This window comes from Girardinichthys multiradiatus, chromosome Y, assembly GCF_021462225.1.
Source record: "Girardinichthys multiradiatus isolate DD_20200921_A chromosome Y, DD_fGirMul_XY1, whole genome shotgun sequence".
NCBI lineage: Eukaryota > Metazoa > Chordata > Actinopteri > Cyprinodontiformes > Goodeidae > Girardinichthys > Girardinichthys multiradiatus.
In genome coordinates this window covers 10,586,202-10,596,403 of record NC_061818.1, presented here as the reverse complement: position 1 = coordinate 10,596,403, position 10,202 = coordinate 10,586,202, and positions in this window count along the sequence as shown.

Sequence of the window (10,202 nt, the reverse complement as noted above, 5' to 3'; positions counted from 1 at the left end):
AACCCTGAAGACCTTTTCAGCTTCATGTTCTCGAGTAAATACAGGGTTAACTATTTTCATTTTTTCAACCCTGAAATGTGTGTAGTGCAGTGGAATTTCAGTAAACGTGTCATATATCCACCAAGTAAGACAAATAATGTGTTTATAGCAGCATTCACCACCGCTTATGCACGTTTAAAACTTCTCAGCAGCATGGAGAAGTTACAGGACAGATTGATTTATATTGACACGGACAGTTTGATTTATGTGACAAAAAGTGGTGAAACTCCTCTGGAATTGGGGAATTATCTGGGTGATCTTATTGACGAGTTAGATGGTGACAGCATTTCGGAGTTTGCATCGACAGGACCCAAGAGTTATGCATACCAGACCAAAAACCGTAAAAAAGTAGTGATACGTGCTAAAGGCATCACTCAGACGCATGAATGCAGCGAGAGGGTCAATTTTGACAGCATCAAAGGGCTGGTCGAGGGCTATTTACAGAGGTCAAGTGAGGGTGTCATTGAAATCCCTCAACACACGATCAGGAGGGATAAAAAGAGATTCCGTTTGACAAACGCGACATTTCTTAAAAAGTTTCGACTGAGACGTCTTTTTTCTGAGGGGACAACTCTGCCTTTCGGTTATTAGAGTTGAAGAAGAAATAAATAAAAAGTCACATGGATTTACAGGAGATTGATTTTGATCCTAGATTTAGAGCACCTTTCTCATGTATGATAGTTGGACCCAGCGGCTGCGGGAAAACTTTCTTTGTAAAAAGTATTTTACAAAACTGTAATCATGTCATGGATGTTGTTCCAGAAAATATTGTATGGATTTACACATCTTTTCAACCCATGTATGCTGAATTGCAGAAGATGAATAAAAATATTACCTTTGTGGAAGGATTGCCTCATTCTTTTGAAGATGAAAACCTGTTTCCTCCTGATCAGAATCATCTGATTATTCTAGACGATGTTATTGCTCAAGCCTCAGATGATGAAAACGTGATGAAGGTCTTTACCCAGTTTCGTCACCATCGTAATATGAGTGTTATGATGTTGACTCAGAATGTTTTTCATCAGGGAAAGTTCAGTCGCACTATTAGTTTGAACTGTAATTATATGGTGTTGTTTAAGAACCCGAGAGATAAACTCCAGCTGAATATACTGGCCCGCCAAATGTTTCCATCTCAAAAGGGTCTCTTCTTGGAGAGTTTTGAAGACGCAACGAGAGAAGCTCATGGATATTTAATCATCGATTTTACGCCTACCTGCCCAGAACATTTCAGATTGAGAACGGGGATACTTCCTCAGCAGTGGCCTGCTGTGTATGTGCCCAGAACAAAGTAAGTCATCATGTCTGCGCGTATAAAGAGGAATTTACCATTATTCAGAGCTTTGTACCAGGCCTGTCCACAGAAACGTAAAAATATTCTCGCACACTGCTCTCCCGACTTTATTCAGGCTCTGTGCGAGATTGCACTGAATATCCTAAAAGGTAACATTAAACTATCACCCTCTCAACACAGACAATTGAAGACACAAAGAAATATCATCAGATTGTTGGGTGATAAAAGAACCGGGATAAAAACTAAACAGTTGGCTCTCAAAAAGCAACGAGGTGGTTTTATTCTCCCCATCTTAACGGCTCTTGCACCCTTGATCGGTGATCTAGTGGGTGGAATCATCAGGAGATAATGTCTCTCAGAACATTGCAGAAGATGTTTCTCATTTCACCTCATCAATTCAAGTGTCTGACCCAGTCAGACACGTCCATCAGACAGACGGCGGAGGAGAATTTGGATGCTGAAATGAGAGCGATATTAAACGAGCCGGGTTTGACTTCTTATGAAAAAATCAAGAGATACGATGCTCTTCTCCAGAGGTACCTGACTTTACTTAAGCAAGGTGTCAAAGAAGAAAAACAGCGGGTCAGTTTAACGCTGCAGCGTGACACAGAGGTTCCTGAACATGAGCGGTCCCAAGAAAAACAAGGCCCAGGGCAGGACGAGGCCCCTAAGGATCAGGTTCTTACGGAAGTACTGAAAAGCCTTCCTAAACACAACCGTAAAAATGCCGAGTACATTTTGAAGAAATTATCCGAAAGAAGTGAGAGTTGGACTTCGCGAGGTGAATTTGTATTTAAAAGAAATGTTATAAAAGGGTCCCACATGATTGATTTGTTGAAAAATCTCATGCTTCCATTTAAAAAATCTGGAGCATCACAAACCCGAGGATGGTCTGATTTTCTACACTCCATGTCAGAAGTAAACATACCTATATCTTCAGTCATTAACCCTTATGCTCGTGAAGAATATAGACGTTTCAAAACAGAGGGTACATCGATTGAAAATGGGGGTACACCCCCCAGCGTTAAGCAGAGAAGAAAAAGAAGAAGAAGGCAGATAACTCATTCTCCCTACTGGTCGAGATCTGAGCTGGAAGATCCAAAAAATGCTGATGGGAGATCAAAAAGGTCTCTTCGTAAGACGACACTACCACCCCGATGGATTACATTTTCACCATAAACCGTTATAAGAAAATGAAACATGTAGTTTATTTCTTTTATTCAATAAAATATTTATTGATTATATTTTTCAAGTCTAACTTCGTTCTCTACTTCACACACTAACATATGATATCATTACACAAATATTAAATCATAAGAAGAAAAAAAAAACAAACAATGAAAAAACAAAATAAGACATTTTAAATTCCATAACAATCCAGAAACATCTCCAAAGAGCATGTTCCGTGAGTATAAAATGTACAACTTTGATTAACGACACATTTCTGATATTTTTTCACAAAGTTAGATACCATTAAATCATTCTTAATCACATCTCCGGTGTATTTTGACAACACTTGCTGCATTGATAATCCGCACGCTCTATGACATAGATAAAAAATGCAATGGTGACCGCACACAGTGGACAGAGTGTTTTGAAGCTGATTATTATGATACAATATTTTTGAGGATCTGTCTTCTAAAAATGTTACGATGCTTGACGGGTAGAACTCGAAATCCGGAGAGAATCCATAAGAGTCAAAAAAGCTGGATTGACCATTTTCATCCAAAGTCAGAGCTAGCCAGTGTTCTCCCGGCATGTGTGAAGGATGTGTGTTCACAATAAAGTAGCCCGGCCCTGGGAATTTGTCAGCTAGCAGCGGCAGCTGGTCGCACGGCCATACACCGCAAAACAAATCTCCCAGCAGATGACGCATCAGGCTCTCAATTTCATGATTATTCATGCCTGATTAGATTAATAATAATCCACCAGCACACGCCTCTTTGAATCAATCTCTAAAATAGAATCATAACAAGCGTAGATGATCAGCGTGGTGGTATGAGGCAACGGGTTTCCGAAGCGCATTTCCAGTCTTAAATTCCCACTGGAAACTGGAGATAGAGCATCTGTGTCCTCACCCGGGTTAAGATTAAATGTGAATAGAGAGTATCCTTGATTAAATTCCTGACGTGTTATATTCAGTGGAAGATCTTTTAGATGTCGTCCTGTAGCTGTAAACAAGTTGTAATACTCTCTCACTGAATGACCTTGGTTAAAATTGGGCTGGAAGGCTTTAGCAGGAATTTGTCTGCCATCCTTACACAAAGCTAAATATTCCATATCAAAATGATTAAAGTCAAACGGATTGAGATTGCGTGTTCCTGTAAAAGCGTCATGATCCAGTAATGCAATCACCACATACTTGGGAAAGACGCCTAAGAAAAGATTCTCTTGGTTGCATAACCTTGAATTTTCAGGGATGGAATATGTTTTTACATTCACACGTGAAAGTGGATACAGAGCATTTGCCTTCATTAAAGCTGAAGCGTGCCCCAATCGAACGGCTGGAGAGACGGAAACGTTTTTGATAAAAAGAGATGCTCCTAATATCCCGAGTTTGTAAGTGGAGTCTCTTGCTGCCATGAGACAAAATGCATCGTTGGCTCTTGTAAGTTTAATTTTGAGGTCAACAGAGTTTAAAAGAAGTCTCTCACAGAAAAATATGTCTGCATGCAGGGGGCCTAGGAGATGTACCTCCCTGGAATTTGCCGTAAAGCCTGCTCTGCTGTTAAGACCTTGGTTAGGGCCGTTAGTTGTAACAATAGAGTTCAGAGCACCTGCAGTGTCTTTATAAAAAAGACCAGAGCTAAACTGGGTTTTTAAAGAATCCTCAGAAACGTTTAACAATGTCTCAATCATGGCTCTATATGGTTGTGTAGCGCTGGATTGTGAAATCATTCGATCTCCGAGAGTGACGTCACACTGACTGAAGATGGTGTTTAACGGGTAGTTGATGAGCCCTACAGGTGCATCATCTGGCAGGTTTGTTCCATCCTCGTTAGTAATTTTCACTCTGAGATACAACAGCATATCGTTGAGATCCAGATATTTTTCTCCGTCTCCCGGAATGAAAAACTCGATCGGGCCTCCATCGGTGATTGCTGATAAAGGCTGGATCTCGGTGTAAATTTTATCTTCGATCGATAGTTGCGTCATCGGGGCAGAAAATAAGTCCAACTCTGCCAGCGTGCACTCTGATGATTTGTTATGTAAAAGAGCCATTATTTAAATATATCAAAACATGCGGATGACTTCCTTCCTCTTCGTTTGTCAGCTGCGACTGATCTCCTTTTTCGCGTTTGTCGTTGTTTTTTAACCGTCCTTAAACGATCACCAGGGGGTCTTGTTCTGGGTCTTTTGGATAAAACCATAATTCCTGAACCTTCTTGACCGTCGGTGTGTGTAGAACCACTCATTTTACTCACGGCTCTACCGATGACATCCGAAGCGATATTTGATGCAGCCGTTTTAAGATGGGGTTTTGCAATTGCAAATCCTTTTTTAACCAGAGGGGATACGAAGCGGAATAATTTTGAAAATAATGATCCAATTCCGCGTCCGTACATGACCGGGGCCCCATAAAACCCTGGCAGATTACCGCCTGATTGACTTACATAGTAATTTACAAAGCGATTTGGATCACGTCTCAGACTTAGCTGTGCCATGTTCTCTCTTGCCTGCTTGATGCAGTGTTGAATGACCAGCGTAATATGAATCAGAATCAGAATCAGAAAAGCTTTATTGCCAAGTACGTTTTTGGACATACAAGGAATTTGTTTTGGCGTAGTCAGTGCAATACAATACAAATTAAAAAATATAAACATATCTACAATATAATATAAATATATGTGCACAGTTTTAAGTGAGTGAGAGTAAATATAGAGCAGTATAAGATGCAAGAGCAATACAACAGTGCAGGTGATCATTGTGCAAGTATGGTATGATAACCAATCAATCTTAGAGGTTAAATACATATCTCTGGAATAGTTTATACAAATAAAATTTATCTCAGGCTACGTTGTGATATCACCGGTCTGAAGTGTAGTCTTATGACGGTCTTTCCATAGACGAAATTTACAAGAACGTTTTGGTCCGATTTAATTTCTATATTGATATTTTCAATATGTCTTCTGGAGACTGGAAGGTAGTGGGCGGGGTTAAACGTCTGAGTAATCATATCACTGAATTTGCCTTGTACTTTGACGGTCCGCAGTAAAGGTGCAAAAGTGTCGCCTACTATTTGAGGGCTGACCACGTCGCTGTAACAGTATAGGTGATAGAAACCAGCCTTTATATCCGCCGGAAAAGGAGCCAGTTTTGGTTCAGAAACATGAATCCATTCCCCTGGTTTCACGCCCATCATATAAGCTAGAGTGTTGAAGAAGCGTATTTCATACGGACTGTTTGCTTGAAATGCAAATCTCTTTTGAACGTTGCTGAATTTAATGCGTAAACCCGATTTCAATTTTTTGAAAAACATTTCCATCTCTGTCTCGAGTTGAATAACGCTGTTATAGTAGCCACTTCTGATCCTTTGCGTATTGATCTCCACATCACCAACCTTCCTCCATTCAAAGTAGGCATCATAATCCGGTAAATTATGCCATATATGAGGATATGAAATCTCGGCTAATGCAACCATCCATTGGCCTTCTAAATCAATATGTTGAGCTAAATTTACACGGAAACTTGAACTGGTATTATTTTTAAACACTTCCATGCTAGCATTAGATGGAAGAGTAACGTAAAAGCCATCATCCTCTACCTGACGGTTCATGATGCTGTGTCAACTGTGAGGTTTAGTGCAAACCTTTTTTATACGTTTCGAAGTTCATCAAACTTGATCCAACTGTTGAATTTCTCAGGCCAGTTTTTCCAGTTTACAAAAACCTGTTTGACTCCCTTGACCGTACGTCGTTTTAATATTTTTTCCACTTGATACATGTCGTTAAATATTTTTACTTTTTGAAGTTCCTCAGCGTAAAAGGAACCCTCGATAGGTTCTCCATCCAAATCTTTGAGTTTGTATACAGGAGGAGAACGGGGTATCCGGTCATACACTGTAAACACTTCATCCGTAAAACTCTGTTCGTATTTTTTGTCAAACACTCCACGGACCTTGGATATTCTGACAAGATCCCCTTGTTTAAACGTTGTCACTGAGTCCTTGCAATATCTGTTGAACTTGACATCATACAGATTCTGAAACACTTGAAAGGCATTTTCTGGGGTCACTTCCATAGGGCTCATTTTAATGCTGGAGTGGTAGGAATGGTTGTAGCTTCTAGCTAGGTTTTGCAGTACATCGACGTACCGCCGGGTATTGTTAACTGTAAAATATCTCCACATCCTTGTTTTTAATGTGCGGTTAAATCTCTCAACCACTGAAGCTTTTGCTTCACTCGCTGTGGCAAAATGTTCAATACCGTGTTTCTCCATTAAAACCTTACATTTCTTGTTAAAAAATTCTTTACCGGCATCAGTCTGAAGTTTTTTGGGGATCTAACTTTCTGTAAAAACTGATTCAAATGCCTTTACCACCTCAGCGGCTGTTTTCCTCTTCAAAACTCGTACATACGCCCTTTTTGAAAAGATGTCAATGACTGTTAATAAATAATTGTAACCATCATTTACCTTGGCCAGAGCTTGCATGTCACAGAGATCAGCCTGGAACTGCCTCAATGGTCTGGTGACAAAAACTCTGTTTCTCGGGAACTTTATTCTTGCAGGTTTATGTAGAGTATAGGTATCTTCTCCTGATAAAAAATCTTTAACTTTTTCAACCGCAACCTTCTTTCCCGTTTCATCTTGCATAACCCTCCTCAGCCTATCTACACCCCCAAAACTTCCCGGATTTGAAGGGCTATAATATACTTTCTTCATCAGCCGTCTTCCTGCCATCTCTGCCTTATGCTCACTCTGCCGATTACTTGTTAAATAATGAGAAAAAACACACAGGAAGGTAGATTTATCCTTATTTGTTTTTATTTTTTTATTTAATATAAAAAACAAAAAACAACCAAAAAACAAAATCAGATAAAATGCAGATTAATGCAGATGAATTCAAACACTACTAGCTTTTAAACAACACTTTTGGGAAAGGTTACTATGTTCCTACTTTAATTGTATTTAATAGTAAAAAGAAAAAAGAAGAAAAATCATATAATGCAGATTAATTAAAGTACTGGAATACTAAAAAAAACAAAATGATACAACAAGTCATCAAACATGTGAGATCAGTTTGTCAGTCCATAGCACTCTGAAACAGAGTTAAGTTGTTTGAGATGTTTCTCATCGACCATGCGATCATAAACGTGCGCTATTGCACTGTGGATGCCTTGTACCGATTTCAGTTCATATAAAACCGTCTTGGCAATCGTCTTCACTCTGAAGTCATCCGCTTGTATGCGTCGAAGTACCAGAAGATTCTGAATAGCAGGAACGAGTTTGGGGATTACGAGTCGTCGTACGATGCGTTGAAAGTTGACTTGGTAATAATCCTCTCCCAGTACCTCCAGGCAATGGTGTTGACGCTGGCTCGGGTGGTTCGTTATACACCCATAGCAGGTTTCTCTGAGATAGTTCAAAGAGGTTATGTTGAATAAATGAAGTATCGCTGTTTTCACCGTATTGATGAGGGTGGTTGAGAACCAACCGTCAATTTCGTCCTCCTGGTTACTCTCATCCTCTGCTGAAGGCTGAGGGTCCTCCATCGGTTCCAGGGTTTGTGTAGGGGTTTCGGTAGAGGGTGAGTAGCTGGTGGCTACCTCCTCCTCCACGACCACCTTCATGTCTTCAGGCAGGACATTCGCGTCTACAGACTCAGCCATGAATAGCGGTGATGGTGAGCAGAGGTCTGGAGAAAGCGGTAGATATTTCATGTTGTATCCTGTAGGTGATGCAGGACTGAAGTGGTTCTCTGAGAATGAGGATGTTGAGGTGGATGGTGAGAAGAGGTCAGGGGAAGGCGGATGATATGGTCCAATGTTGAAGCTTTCATCGTGCTCAGGAGAGAAGTGGATCTCTGCTCGGTGGTTGTAGAGATCCCTGTATGGTGTCGGTCCACTCATTCTCATGATACGATTCTCAGTGTCTGTGAGCTTGCAGTTATCCCCCCGTATATATATCATAGGAAGGGGCGTGTCCTCAGAAGAGGGTTCGTTCTAAACGTAAAACAGGAAACGTCAGCGTTTTTTTTCACTGACATGACATCGATCCAACTTCGTGACTTGTGGAAAAGGTCGGAAAGACGATGTCCAATTTCACTCATCTTCTCTGCCCAAGCTTCAAACGGCAGAGCCAGCATTGTCTTGAATACGCCGCAGTCCTGATTGAAAGCCTCCAACACAAACAGATCTGAGGGACTCGTCCGGTTGTTCCTGCGTCTGCTTGCCCGAAAAGACCAGCGGCCATTTGCTGTGGTTTTTGACCCCCACACTGCGCTAAAGAGAGGTTCTCTCTCAGCTATTTCAACATCGGATGGTATATGAAATATTCTCGCCCGTTTTACAGGTCGAGGAGATAGTTCATTTTCTTCTTCTTCTTCCTCCCTCTCCTGCCTTGAGACTGTTTCAGGGCTATCATTAAGATGCGGGATTGCAAGCCTTAACACAGCCCAGTCGCTGTGGGTGAGAGTACACAGAGCCAGTGATCCATTAAATACCTCATCTTGATCCAATTGATACAGGCAAAGCTCTCCTATTTCATACATGAAAATATAACCCCAGCTGCCAACCAGGCCATATGGCTCCAAAGACCATTCTTCCTGCAGAGTGTCGAACGGGGGTCTTTGTACCCTGCAGTTGTAGTATGTTAATTTCTTAGGAGCATTCAATTCACGGGATGAATACTGGTAGACGGTCACTGGGGTTTCGCACAGAACTGACATACCTCTTGGCCGACCCGAGGTCTGATTTTCAACCATGGTTGTTGAAGTTGATGTTGGATCCTCATCATCGGTAGAGTATGTCATGACGGGAATCCCGATAGGTATCTCCGTTGAGGAAGTATATGATGCAGTTGCTTGTTCATCATCATCATCTTGGCACGCGTTGCGTTTCTCCTCCGCTTGACGATAAACTCTCTTAACTCTAGCCATTGTTGAACGGGTGTTCTTTTTTTCCAACGAATGCTGCATGTAAAGTGCAGAGTTTTATCTCTGTATTTAAAGTATATTTAAATCTACTCCTAAATACATATAAAATCCAGAACTCATATTTCCACATCTAAGAGTAGGTGGCCTTACTGTAATATTAGGGTTGTGGTAGGGGTTGCTCTGTATTCTTCCAATGCTGACTAATATTGGATTAATACCTCCAGTTGTCAATTTACCCTTCGCTTGTCCTCTAGCCAAGGTCACCAAATGCTGAAATGTTTCTGCATATGGATTATCTGACAGTATTCGTCCCTGTTTAGTGTCCCAAATGACAAAACCCTGGGCTGGCTTGCCGATGTTCTCCATACCATCCACCGCACCTTTCTGATAGATACTCAGATACACATTATATTTAGTCCAGGCTAGCTCACTACCCTCACATGTAAACACAGAACAGAGATCAAACTGAAACGTGGTGTCCGAGCCAAGTACATGATCTAGTTCAATACCTCCATGTCTTTTAATGCATGTGTCCGATATTTCAGTCATTTTCCGGAATAGATGACGACGGCTGGGGAAATTGGGACTGGAGGGGTGTTCATCACACGTCAAGAACACAATTATTCCCCCCAGTGTCATTATTAAACCTCCTCCCCCATATTTCCATTTAAAACTAACATCCCAACCATGCATCACCATTTTTATTTTTTGGATCAGATCAATTCCACTTACCCAGGAGCTTATAACCTTCACACACTGTGGGGTTTACTCAAGAAA